The sequence below is a fragment of the Dipodomys spectabilis genome, unplaced genomic scaffold (assembly GCF_019054845.1).
Source record: "Dipodomys spectabilis isolate Male_0828 unplaced genomic scaffold, ASM1905484v1 ptg000121l, whole genome shotgun sequence".
NCBI classification, from domain to species: domain Eukaryota; kingdom Metazoa; phylum Chordata; class Mammalia; order Rodentia; family Heteromyidae; genus Dipodomys; species Dipodomys spectabilis.
Window position 1 is genome coordinate 9,316,774 of NW_024870798.1, and position 15,129 is coordinate 9,331,902.

At 32.7% G+C, this 15,129-nt stretch overlaps 1 pseudogene; it reads right to left on the reverse strand.

Moving 5' to 3' along the window:
* Positions 1-14,815: 14,815 nt before the first annotated feature.
* LOC122115604 lies at positions 14,816-14,915 on the reverse strand (annotated as a pseudogene).
* Between the last annotated feature and the right edge of the window lie 214 nt (positions 14,916-15,129).

Here is a 15,129-nt window from a genome sequence, read left to right on the forward strand (position 1 = left end):
AGCATTTCCTTGGCACATTCTACGTTGTGCCGTTGTCTTTTTTGCACATTCCTTTTGAGTTCTGAGTTGCTCTATTTCCATTTCATCTGTACAAACTGCTAAGAACATTGTTCAACTACCACTTCTTGTTGCACATGCCCAGTCTATGTATGAAGGTACTTTGTCCATGTTAAACAACAGGGTAGTACTCACTCTCTCAGGAGAAAAGTTCCACAGTATAACACTATGCCCATATTAGAGGATGTAGAATTTAAAGAATTTTGAGACAAACAGTGATATTAGAATTGAAAGGATCCTTAGGGACATTTTCTTGGAGCTCATTAGTTTTCACAGGAGAAATATAAAAATTCACAAAATCTGGATCTAATTAGAAAGTATCGAATTAACACTAGATCCTAGATTTTGTGTTAGTACTAGTCACAATTGTATTATTGTTACATCAGAATCCTTCCCTACTTGCAAATGCGTATGAGAAAATGAAAGAAAGGCATTAAAGCAAAATGATATATCTTTCTATGCATTTAATCTTACTGGTGAAGGTAATGTCTGAACTCTTCCATTCAATAAAGTTTGAGGTTTATAAGAGAACTTCCTACATATAAGAATTTCTGGCAGGTTGATTGACATGGTTATTTCAGCATGGAGATATCCCTAACAAGAACTAGAGTTAAATAGATTATATGACAGTTATGATGTGTCAATGCCTACTGAAGCATTTTCTATTCTAAAGAAAAATCAATTCCAGGAGTCTTCAGTCACATCAGTAAAGCTGTATGTTCAACCTAATACTTGGTGTTTCTTTTCCTACATTTATAATTAATAGGCTGATAAGATATCCAAACCTATGTAAAGATATTTCAATAAAATTTCAAACTGATGTGGATACATGGGCCACTCCTTGGAACTGTAGGACAAATTAGGCTGGTTTGTGCTGTAGTTCAATCTATAAACTCCTGGCTAAATAAGTCTTCAAAAAATATTCACAGAATACCTCTAAGTAAAGTTCATGACAGTTATATCTGTATAATTCTTCTAAGGTCAGGATAAAAGCATTTGTTCACAACATTTAAAATCAGCAGGTTCTGTTGAATTCATGGATCCAGAATTTTATGGATTCACATTCATATCTCAAAATTTTATCAAGATGACTTTCACCAAAACATTTCTTTATTGAACTTGTCTATTTCTTTTTACTTTTCAAATCCAAATAGCATATTTCCTTCAAGATCTTCCTGCAAATTCTTTCCTTCCTTTAATTCTGTCAATGTCTGTTTACTACTTTTTTGTTTCCTTATGTATCTCTTTCTTCCAATCTTATCCACACTGGTACTCACATTGCTCCCACTTCTGTCAGAACTTTCCTTTTCCTCTTCCCTCCAATAATGCCCCCAATTTTATTATTCTTTTTTCCTATTCATGATCGTGGATATTTTGATGATGTCTAAACAAACCTATATTTGCATCTGTTTAATATAAACTTTAGAACTATCAGATATTTTTCCCCTAAATCCATTATTTCCACCTGTGGTTCTTATCACTAAGAACATCACTAACAGAGTTACCAGCCAAACATATGGAAGCCTTTTATATTTCTTCTTACCCTTCTTACTCCCTCCTACTAGATAAGATGAATGATCAAAATTTACTCAGTTTTTATCACTAATATGAATTCTTTTTTTTATGACTTTCTTTAATTGTGAAAATACTGTACAGAGAGGTTACAATTACATGGGCAAGATAATGAGCACATTTCTTATGAAGCATTTTAGCCACCTCCTTTGTTTCCCCTTCCTATCCCGTTCCATCCTCCCCCGACCCCACACCCAATCCTCCCCCCCCCACCAAAGTTGTAAAGTTCGTTTTCGACATAACGACTTACACAATATGATTTCTCTGTACTTCTTTTTATGCCCCTAACACCAGCCTGTTTCATTTACTCATCACTGTCACCTAGTCCTAAAACAACCATTTCAAAAGTACGCTTTTCCCCCATAGTCTTTTCATATTGGTCCTCTCTATCACCAAATTACTCTCTTTGTAAGCACACAGAGTGAAGATCTCAGACACATATTCTAGTATCAATATTTACTTACTACATTGATTGTTGGCCTTACCTTCCTCATGCGTAAATCAATGTAATCTAACAGAAATAATGAAGAATATATTTGTTGACTTCTAGAGCAAGAATAAAGAAAAGTGAAGAGACCTTACATTTTCCACTTTACCTTACAAATAAGGAAAGAGTCAAATTCAGTTTGTTGAATTGTTTCATGTAGAAATAAAAATAAGTTTTACCTCCTGGCTCTAAGACCTATGTCCTTTCTAGGTAACTACAGATATGAAAGTGGTATTATGTAAATTGTGTCATGTCTTTACAGCTGTATTGCAGAACATACTCAATATAGCATTTGAAAACATTGGTTACTGAATAGTATCTATATGAGAATGTTATTTGAACTAACCCCACTAAGTTGAAAACTACACTTTAGTCCATCAAAATGTGGAAATAAATGATTTTATTTATAAGAAAATAGTACTATCAAGAAAAGTGAGTATACATTAGAGAGACTGCAGGAATTTGGGTTTTTACGGTCTCTGCCTGTTTATGTGAATGTATTTATTGATATTGAAACTCTCCTCTTGTTATTCTTATTGTATGTAATCCAACGCTGTTTATTACTATGTATTCAATGTGGGAAATCTAGCTGTAAAAATGTGTAAAGGTTTTTTTCCTTTTCAATCCCAACAATGACATTATCAGGGTACACTGCGGTCATCATCGTATCCATCAAAATTATTATTATTATTATTATTTTTTGTCGGTCGTGGGGCTTGAACTCTGGGCCTGGGCGCTGTCCCTCAGCTCTTCAGCTCAAGGCGAGCGCTGTACCACTTGAGCTACAGCGCCACTTCCGGTTTTCTGGTGGTTTATTGGAGATAGGAGTCCCACGGTCTTTCCTGCCCGGGCTGGCTTTGAACCGCGATCCTCAGATCTCAGCCTCCTGAGTAGCTAGGATTACAGGCGTGAGCCACCAGCGCCCGGCATAATCAAAATTATTATTGACATCAAAATGCTAACTATTGAAAGTCTGATATGTATCTATGATTTTGCGATTATTTGTTTTTTGATTAATAATTTTAATGTTACCACTGTGCATGCATCCATATTAAAATTTTGAACAAATAAACAAAGAAACTAAAGCATATCAGGTAGCTTGACTATGTGCTTATAACAAATTATGGAATAGATTTTTGAAGTATTGCAAATTCCTAACCAGTATGAATTAACTTCCTCTCTCCCCACCACCACACACAAGTGTTTATGAGTTTGAACAGAATTATTTCAAGTAATATACTGCAAATTTTACTATAATATCATGTGTATATCTGAACTTCCTCTGAACATAATAAACTCTACATTCTATTGGAATATTAGTTATTTTATTCTAAGAAACTTTCGGAAAATAAAGTGTATATCTTTGAATGAAAAAGTTAAAAAATATTAGCATAAAATTTTAGAGGGAGTCTGTCTTCAGAAATATATATATATATATACATATATATATATACACACACACACACACACACACACACACACACACACACGCACACACACACACATATATACATATATATTGTATGTAGAAAGGCGTAGATTTTTAGAGATTATTTTTCACCAGAAATATATACATATACCTAAACTTATGTGTAGAAAGATGTACATTATAGTGAAACAAAAATCTTAAAACATAATTAAAATTTAAAAAATACACCAAACCAAGTGCCATTGACTCACGCCTATATTTCGAACTATTCTGGGTAATGAGATCTTAGAATTGTGTTCAAAACTATCCCAGTCATAAAAGTACTTGTTAGATTCTTATCTCCAATTGACCACTAAAAACAGGAGTTAGCTCTGTGCTTCAAGTTGTAGAGTGCTGCCTTTGAGCATACAAAGGCTTAGGGACAATGCTCAAGCCCTGCAAACAACAACGAGAACAAAAAGAACAAGAACAATAACAACAGCATATATCACATTAATTTCATAAAAACATCTTTTAACTGCTGTGAACATTTCTTAGAATGCTTCTTTAGCCTACATCGGGGGAAGACTGGATGGGGGGGCGGGGGGTTGTAGGGAAAGGGATGGGAAGGGGAAACAAAGGAGGAGGCAACAGTGCTTGTTAAGAAATGTACTCATTATCTCGCCCATGTAATTTTAACCCCTCTGTACGGTATTTTCACAATAAAAAAAAAGAAACATGAATATATGCCCTGCAAAATGTTAAGTAACAATTATAGAATAAAGTTCGTTTTCGACATAACGACTTGTACATCTCATTGTTGCAATGGGTCCACCTGTATCCCTATTTAATTGTAACCACTCTGTACAGTATTTTCACAATAAAAAAATCTTCTATTTAAAAAAAAAGTATAGAATATTTACCTCTATGTTATAGACATGACTATTTAGATTGCTTAAGATATTAAGTAATGTTTAGGAATTAATAATAATGATAATATATTGGGTCTTGTCATTTATTGTATTTTATGATAGTAATAAAATGATATTTGCAATGATTATATAAAATTTCTCTTGTTTGTTATTTGAATTATAATAAGAGATAAATATTTTAAAATATTTCCATAGGAAAGGATCATTTTATTGATATCAATTCTTTTGTAATTTCAAAACAATTAAGAAAATTATTCCAAGGCTGTTTTGCTCTAAGACTATATTTGTTTTCTTGTTCGAGTTTTCATATGTTAGTAGAAATTAAAATTCCAAAAATTCCAAAAATTCAGAAACATCTTCATAGATACTAATATTGGAGTTCCTTAATTGGAATTGTTTTATTTCATTTGTTATTTTCACAAATAAATCAAGATGATTGTGTATTTTGTTTCTTTTCACTGCTATTGGCTCTTATCTTGAGAATACTTTTTTCTAGCAAAGAAGAGGAAAGCAATTGGATTGAGCAAGTAACATGGCTTTCGTAAAATGTACATGCATAGACTTAAGTCTTCTGTCATTTGCTAAAAGTTTCTTCCAGAAAATGTTATCAATTACTTATAAGTGATGCATAATTCCTAGATATTCCAGTCATCACATACACTTTTTGATTGAGTTATCTCTGTATAAACTAAAAAAAATACCAAAATAAACAAAATAAACAGAATCACATCTTAGTTTTAAAAACTGTAATTTACAAAGAATTTTTAGCCAACAACGAAAACATCTTTTTAGGTATTCTGCAATTTGTGTGAATTATTTTTAACTCTCTCTCTCTCTCTCTCTCTCTCTATATATATATATATATATACATATATATATATATTTGCTGACATGAAATTCACATGTAATATATTTATCTCCTTTTATTGTATACATTTTAGTGCTTTGGAAGTGAATGGTACAATCAGAGGTTTTCCAAGCCTAATTTTCACAAACTTGCATTTCTTCGAATACAAATGCTATAATTTTATTGAACCCTAAGATATGTATTAAATCTTTTATTCATGCATTTGTTTGTAACGCATTTATAAGATTGTTGCTTTGTATGTCCCTCCCCCACAGTATAACCCCTGCTTTCACTGTATTTGATGTCGGTATAATTTGTGGAGGGGAAGGGGAAAAACGAGTCGTTTAAATAAGGATACAGGTGGACCCGTTGCAGCAATGAGAAGTACAAGTTATCAAGTCGAAAAGGAACTTTACAACTTTGGTGAGGGGGGAAGGATTGGGTGGAGGGTGGGGGAAGGCTGGGAAGGGATGTGAAGGGTAAAAACAGGAGGATGCTACAATGCTTGATAGGAAATGTACTCATTATCTTGCCCATGTAATTGTAACCCCTCTGTACAGTATGTTCACAATAATAAAAATAAAATAAAATAAAAAAACAAATGCTGTAAATTTTAGAACAGACATTAAAATAGATACAAAATTAAGTTACAGGAATTTGTCCTCCATATATCCTTTATAGGGTGTCTTTTCAAAATTTGTTTTGGGGATTATTTCCAGATTCTCACACATACTATTCAAGTGCACTGTCAATGAACTACATTCCCTGTCCAAATAAGTTTTTTACTTCTCTTTACTAATACATAGAAGTGTAATGGCTGGATCATATACAATTCTCTTTGAGCTTTAGAAGACTTGAAAACTTGCTTGCAATATTGATTGCAGTATTATACAAATCATTCTGCTATCTAGAGTATATCAATTTCTCCGCAAATGCATTACTATATTTTCTGTCATCTTTTTATATTATGGTCATAGAAATGAGTTTTATTTTTATTTTTTCTTAGATACTAAAGAGGAGTTTAATTCATTTGCTCTTCTTATTGACCATTAATGTACATATGTTCTTTAAAGAAATAACCTGTTTAGGAAAAAATTTATATGTAATTAGAAGATATAAAAGTAGTTAAGACTCAAGATCAATGTCGAATTAACATTGTAGCATTAACAAATATTTGCCCTCTATCCGTTGGCTATGTTTTCACTTTTTTCATAGAATTATGAAAGGTCATCTGTTGATATTAACCCATTTATTCTTGCTTTTCTTTAGCCACTAATGTTTTCCATTTCAAATGTTTAGAAACCTTTACTGATCCAATGCTATGAATTTTTACATTTACATATTATCAGTTTTTATATCTCACATTTAGTTTGATAATCATTTTTTATTTTAAATTTTTGTATAATGTTTAAGGTAGTAGTCCAAGATCATTCTTTAAATCTAGAGAAGCAATAGTGCCAATACACCTATTTAAAATTCTATTTTTATTTGATAAAGTTCATGGCATCCTTTTAAAAATCTTTTGACCATAAAACTAAGAATTTATTTTTAATAAATCTGTTACATTCTTCTGGGTGTCTGTTCTTATAGTAGAGCTATTTTGTCCTCACTACTAAACATGGTAATAAGATTCAAATCTAGTATGAGGTCTCAAGCTACACCATTTTACAAGATTGTTCTGAATGATCTGTATTCCTTGAACTTACATGTGAGTTTATTGAGCAGGTGGACCAATATCCAATAACACAGTTATCTAGATGTTTGATAGTCACTCATATTTTGCACCTTGTGAAAACACAAGGTCCCAGAGATTATATATAGAAAAATGTCTTTAGAGAATGCTTGAAGCCACTAAAATTAATTTAGGAATGAGTTAAAATTTAGATAACACTACAGCATAATATACCTGAATGATAACGACTTGAGAGCTGTACTACAGAGGAGAGTGAGAGGGGACAGAATGATGGACCATATAGGAGCTGTATGCCATTAGTATTTTGTTTCAAAAGACAGAAAGACGACAGAGAAGAGAAACAGGAAAATAATCAACTGTCCTGAAACAAGTTTCTTTTTAATCCACCTAATTGTGTGGGCTGAGTGTCAGAGAAGATTGGAAAAATAAAGTAGAAAATAAAGCATTGTATAGACCTCTTACAATGTAAAGAAATTGTAATAGGAATATGATAATTATTTTCCAAAGAAATAAGAGAAAGAATAAGTAAGTCTAATGGCAAAATGAAGACAGAAAAGAAGCAAAGTAAAACCTTTATCAATAACAAACACAAGGGTTTGAAAGTGGCAAGGCAGTAGAAATATTCTAAATAACAGTAAAATTTGCTAACGTGGATAGAATACAGATCACATTTTATCATATATAATTTTGAAAAATCACTAGTAATGAAAATTTAAAAGTCATAATTTAAAACACTACATTACAACTAGACAGTATAGTGCAGTGGAACAACCTTGGCCTAGCATATGTGAAACCATGGATCTGACCCCCCCCAACATTACAGAGTACACACAAAGCACACACACATACACACACACACAACCACACACACACACACACACACACACCACGTACACACATTTAGAATATTGATATTATTATATTAAACCGAGGAATTTATCACAAATACTAAAAGAAGGTTAATATATGAAATAATAATATTGCTCATACTATTTAAAAGTTTAGGAGAAATAAAAGACAATACACTTGGATTCTTATAGAATAAGTAAATTGAAAATTAAGAAATAGAACACATGAGAACCTTTGCAAACATGTTTTAAGTAATAAACATTTTGAAACATGTATCGTTTTATTTTGACAAAAGATTGAGGTTACTGGTGTTTTAACTCAAGATTTAGAATAAGATATCCAGGTGCGTGCTCCATATCTTGCTATTGATGGCTATATCTCTAATCATTTCACTATGGATATTTTTAGAATAAGGTCTCATAGTTTCCCAGGATCTCCTGAATTACAAACCTATTTGCAGTTCCTCCTATAGCTAGAAAATGAAGCCACAAATCACCATGCCCAGCTCAAACTTTTTTAATTCAAGTACAAGAAAGTAAATTTTCAAAAAGTGACCACATAATGAAGCCTTTCTTAATAAAGTATGTGTTTCTTGAAAATACAGTTAGTATTTGTTACCTGGAAAAATATGTTTAGAACTATAAGAAAATAAATGTATTTAAATTCACCAACCATATAAAATTAAGAAAATAATTTTACCTATTCACATGTTAAATATTTTAAAAGCAAAATATATGTGTCTGATTAATTTACATGTGTGGAAATCATGCAATTATATTAACTAATCCTACAGCTCTGAAAAAAGAATTACCATAATGAAACAAAAGAAAATAAATAATTAAGTTCAAAATTTGAAATTTAGAAAATAAAATGAAGTGTACTCTTTAGGTGACAAGTAAATGTAAACCTAATGTATATCAATTTTATAATAAAAATGCATGAACAAAGAAAGAAAAAGTACCCATTTGTCAATAGCAATTGCAAAAGCATCAGTAGTTGTATGAGTGTACAAAAAAATCGATGGAGGAGATAACAATGTTCCTCCCATAAGGAATGTACTCATTATCTTACTTATGAAAATGTAATCCCTAAGTAAATTACCTTTACAATAAAATTAAATTGAAATTAAAAATAAACCAAAGAATATACCAATTACGAATTCTTAGATGGAATGATCTTCCTCCATCAGAAAAAATGACATTGCCCCATTTTTTAGGAAATGGAAATACTTGAAAAAATTATATTGACTTAATTAAACCAGGCCCAAAGAAACATAGGTTCCACGGTTTCCCTTATTTGCAATAACTAGTATTTGTCTGAGTCAAGTAGGAAAGGTCAGATAAGTTCATGTTAGGTGAAATGAACCTCAAGATAAGTATTCAATTTTTTTTTCTTTCATGCGATTATTTCCAACATATTTATGACATTATTTCTTTGTTGTTTTATATGTCCCTCCCCCACGGTATAACCCCTGCTTTCACTGTATTTGCTGTTGGTATAATTTTTGGAGGGGAAGGGAAAAAAATAATTTAAATAGGGATACAGGTGGGCCCACTGCAACAATGAGATGTACAAGAGGTTATGTCGAAAAACAAACTTTACAACATTGGCTGTGGAGGGGCGGAGGATTGGGTTGGGGGGGGAGAGAAGGGGATGGGGACGGGTGGGAAGTGGAAACAAAGGAGGAGGCAACAATGCTTGATAAGAAATGTACTCATTGTATTGCCCATGTAATTGTAACCCCTCTGTACAATATTTTAACAATAACAAAAATACTTAGAACCCATTGGTTAAAAACTTAGTAAAGAACTACCCCAAGTACACAAGGAATATATTTTGATGATACAATTTAAATACTTAAACTTCAACAGAGAAGCAAAAAGTTTAAAAACTGTTACACAGTAAAGTAATAAATCAGTATATATTACTATAATAATCAGTAGACGAATTTTTAGTGGTAGTCAAATATGTAAGAAATGAGTCAATTTGCCATTCGTTTGCACTTAAGAAGTGAGGAAGAATTTTCTAGGTCCTTTTAAATATATCATAAGTTTAACGAAGAAACTATTCTGCCATATCATATGATAATCAGATAAAGATTATATTAGAGCAAAGAACAGATTCTACTATGTTTTTGGATGTTAAGGTATATACTTATTTTGGTGGGGATTTCAACTTGGTGTATTGTTCTTGCTAGGCAGGCATCATATCAGTTGTTAATTTTAGGGTAGGGGTTCCCTTTCCACAAGAACATGCACCTGATCTGTCCTTTTAGCCTTCCCATCATCAAAGGCATCAGAGTTGCACTATCTACCATGGCTGGCCTTGATCTTGCAGTCCTTCCAATTTTAGTCTCTAGATAGTGCAAGATGGTGGAAATGATCCAATGCACCCAGTTATAGATTAAGGAAGTCCACTAAAATGTGGCCTGGGTTCTGTTCTCAAGCCTCCTAAGTAGTAAAGAGTACAGTTGGGAGCGCTGGTGCCAAGCAGTAAATATTTTTAAACAATTAGACATATATGACTTAGACTTGTGATTACCTCAGGAAAAGTATAAAACAGCAGTGAAGCATAGAGTACAGGCAGCATTTTAACAAGCTACTCAGAGACTGAATCAGCTTAGCTAGCTACTCGGGAGGCTGAGATCTGAAGATCACTGTTCAAAGCCAGTCCAATCATGACAATACAAGTGATTATCTCCAAAAAACCGTAAGTGGAGTAGTGGCTTAAGTGGTAGACCACTCTCCTTGACCAGAAGCTTTGGGATAGTGTCTAGGCACTCTCAAGGCTCAGCAATGAATAATGCATGCATGAGCAATGCACATGCATGTGTGTGTACACGCACATGTGTGCATGCACACACACACAGAAATGATTATTTCAATGCAGAGTTCTTTAATTTTTTACCGTGCTGTACTTTATTTCCCTGTATTAGTTCACCAATCAACAAAGTCAGCTAAGCACCTATTTACATACAACTCATCATGTTTCTCTAAAGTCTACTCTCTTTTTGGAAGCCTGCTTTTATTTGACATAAAAGTAAATTATTCAGGAGGTCAAGTAATCTCCCTCAACTCTGTAGTGTTACCTGATTTTTAGGCTCTCCCTAGCAATATGATTCTGTGAAATCCTGCATCAAGCAGCATATTTCATTCACGAGAAGGGAAGCCTCTGTCAAACAATTAGTAATAGGTTTTTCTCCTCCTGGCAAGCATCTGAGTTTTATTATATTTGTATAATTCATGATAAGTCTGTGAATGCCAAAGACTGCTGTGAAAATAAAAAGACCCTTCCCAGTGATAAGCATTTGTGTACCTTTCCTAGATATGAAGATGTTTAAATATTACTGAAATTGGTTTGGAATAAATAAAGTTCAGCTTGACTATCTTCAGAAAGAAGAATTGGTTTCTCAGAAATTTAGGTAAGAACTTGAGTGAAAGAAACCAAATGAAAAATGAGGAACCACTGAATACATATATTCAAATGAAACAAACGAATCCAAAGAAAACACAAATTAAATCAGTACTCAAGAACCTGCAGGAAATGCAAAGATTTATTTAAAAAATCATCTATGGTAAGCTTATGAAAAACCTGACTATGTGGGAGTCTACTGTTGTGAGGATAGTGGTTAAAGCCCAGACTGGATATAAAGATCTGTACACAATGCCAGACACCTGTTAATCTAAATTCCAGGAAGAATAACATCAAGTGGACTGAGCCCATGATCATACACAAGTAGGAAGCCAGATTCTATCTGAAAATTAATCTGGATAATTTAGGGCTGGGGGCATGACAAACTGGTAAGAACACCCATTTAGGAGACACAAGACACTAAATTCAAACTTTAATATTATGGATGTTAAAGAAAAAAGCTATGACTTAAAAGAATTGGAATGAATGTAAGATTTGAGTATTTGTGGGGAGAAAAATCCATTAGAGAGATAGAGTGAACCCATGTTTCAATGCTTTCTACTTAAGTGATAATGTTATGTGGTACTCCAGACATAACAGAGTTACCTTGCAAAAATAACTGAGCATGGATGTGCATTTGGGTGATGAAAATACTCTATTTACACAGGTATTATTTAAATAGATTTTTTCGGTAGATTGAAGTTTTTGAAATAAGAGCCTGGGTGATATCTCTGAGCATTTTCTCCACACGTGACCACTTAATTTATTTTTAATTGATTAATTAATTAATTAGTTTGATGCTAATACTAGAGCTTGAAGTCAGGGCCTGGCTCTGTCTCAGAATTTGTCATTTTTTTGTTTTAGTTTTCTCAAGGCTAGCATTTCACTGCTTGTACCATAGCTCCATTTCTAGCTCCATAGCTCCATTTCTAGCTTTTGCTGGTTACTTTCAAATCAAGATCTAATGGACTTTTTTTTCTTGGTCTGGTTTCAAACCACAATTCTCAGATTTCTTCTTTCTGATTAGCTAGGATTAAAGCCATGATCCACCAGTGTGGCTTCTACTTTTTCCTCTATACTTATTTAATGCACATATTTAGATAATAATGTAAAACTGAGAGTATAGAAGAAAGATGTACAGTCATGATATTGTCCTGTCACAAATTCAAGTAAGTAAAGTAAATTTCTTCCTAAGACCATACAAAAAAATACCATAATATAGTGTAAGAGAACTCAGTATTGAACAGACGAGCTTTAAGAGCTTTCTAATAGATCCATTATTTATTGTTACTCAACATTAGGAAAAATGTATAATGCAGTAAGTAAAATGGAAGTCCTTTGGAAGACTACTTAAATTCCTTGTTTTTTTAAAGACACTTGTTTTCATCTAAAAAAAATAGGCCTGTCTATTGTCTTCGTGTGATTTTGATGATTGAATATGCTTAATGAAAAGTCAAACTGTATTAGTAGTCCTTTGTTATCAATTCTGACTTTTTCTTTTTGGAGAATATAATGATCAAAACAATAGTTCAGAATCAGCAAGCAAGAGGTCAGAATCATGCTTCCAGTGCAAGTGGGTCACCAGTAAGTAATCCTCAATACCAGTTTCCACAAAGTTTTCTCACAGATACAATCAGCCTACCTTTTCTAGCTGCTTTCCTAGCCTGTACCTATTCCTTCATTGTACAGGAAAAGTGTGATTCAACTGATTTCAGTCAGATCTGTTACTAGTGCTATCAAGGATTTAGATTCTTATGTAGGCTATTAAAAAGGTATTTACTAATTTCAAGTAAATACATAAATTCTATTTCCATCTTTCTTTAAAAAAAAATTTCTGCTTGTTCTATAAATTGATCAGAGGCATGGATTTTGTGGATAGCTCATCTCTGTCTTTCATGGCTCTCATAGATAATATGATTGCTCCATAATTATCCTAATTTATATTGTTTTATATTTTGGGTTGCATCATTTCACTTTCTGCACTGCCATTTCCCAAATAATTTATATAGGAGGCATTATTTCACATTTTCTCATTCCTAGAATAAGTTGCACATGAGGACACCACTGGTCCTCATTTTCAGTCTGTACCTTTGAATATGGAGGAACATCTTTCCTATGCTCTCCATTTATTCCCTAATCTCCAGTTAGAATAATTTCGAATAGTAAAAATGGAAAAAGAAAATAAATCATGGTGAAAAAACATAAGCAGAGAATTCACCAGATATTTCTGACCAGTTCAACCAACATGAACTATTAGGGAAATACATGGACACCTCATTTCCACTGGCACTCAATGTATCTGGTTAGGCAATTCTAATGAAGATGAGGAACAAGATGAAAATGTGAGGAATGATAAAAATTGCAAGAAAAAAAATGGAGAAGGATCCAAGCAAATTTCTTCTTTGGGCTGCTGAAAATAACCAGCTTACTACAGTGCAGAGAATACTTTCCAAAAAGGCTACTCATGTGAATACTAGGGATGACGATGAGTATACCCGTCTTCATCGGGAAGCCTACAGTGGACACTTAGACATTGTCCGTGAGTTGGTGGCTCAAGGGGCACATGCAATAACTGTAGATGGCTGGACACCCCTGCACAGTGCATATACGTGTAATACAACCAGAGTGGCTTCTTTCTTCTTCATGATGCAGATACCAATGCCCAAACTAAACGCTTTTTGACCCCCTTGCATCTTGCTGCTGGTAATTGAGATAGCAAAAATACACTGGAACTGTTGAACCAATATGTCAAACCAGGTCTGAAGAACCACTTGGAAGAAACTGCATTTGATATTACCAAAAGGATAAGTATGTATCACTACCTCTTTGAAGTTGTGGAAGGCTGTACAAATTGTTCTCCTAAATCCTAATGATTCGGTTAATTTTCTTAAATTTCAAAAATGTCATTAATTCCTTCTTGTCAAAACAACATATTTTCACAATCCAAATAACAACAATATCTTATAGTACCAATTCACGGATTCTGTGGAGTTCTTCAAAGGAATTGTCTGCTTTTGATGTCAAAATGTATTCAAGAGTTTTTGTATACATCTATAATGATTTATGCAGAGTTTGTGATTTTGTTGATCGGAAATAATTTTAATTTATCTGTTGAAATGAGTACTATAGAAAATAAAGATATTTCCGGTGTTTGTCTGAAAAAGTATATTTTAAAATATTCTATATTCTATGTTTGTATAGTGTCCATAATCTCTTTTATTCTCTCCTAGATATAATACATTGAATTCTACAATGTTTTATAACATATAGGTTCATTAATGTGTCCTTTCAGATTGCATTCCATACAGAAACAGTTTAAGATTCCTTTTTTTTCCCCTAGGTCCTTTTAGTATTATATTTCTTTGGGATAAAACAACAATGTTGTCTAATTTCAAAAGTTGTGTAAAGGTTATGCTATGTAAAGGCCTTTCTAAGGTGAAAATTTAATACACTGATGTCAAAGTAACTTTTAATTATATGAATTAGGTGTATTGTTACACTTGTAATTTTGTAATCAACTTTTTAATAGCTGTTTTTCATTTCTTGCATCTGAAGAATGAAAAATTTTGAATACTTCACAAATTTTCATATCATCCTTGTACAAGTGCCATGTTAATCTCTGTATTGTTGTAATTTTGGTATACAAGCTGCTGAAGAATGTAGTATCCTGTAAATTTTAGTAGTTAATGATGAAATATTTATACAGTCTTATATGCTTAGGTGCCTATTTGTAACAAGGAAACCTTATTGTTCCTAAAAATGCTATTAATCTTATTTCCCTAAAATTCTTTGAATAGTTAAAAAAATATGTTGTTCAGTTCATTGCTCACATTTGCAATTTTTTTGTCAATGACTATTTTAAGTCTTTTTCAC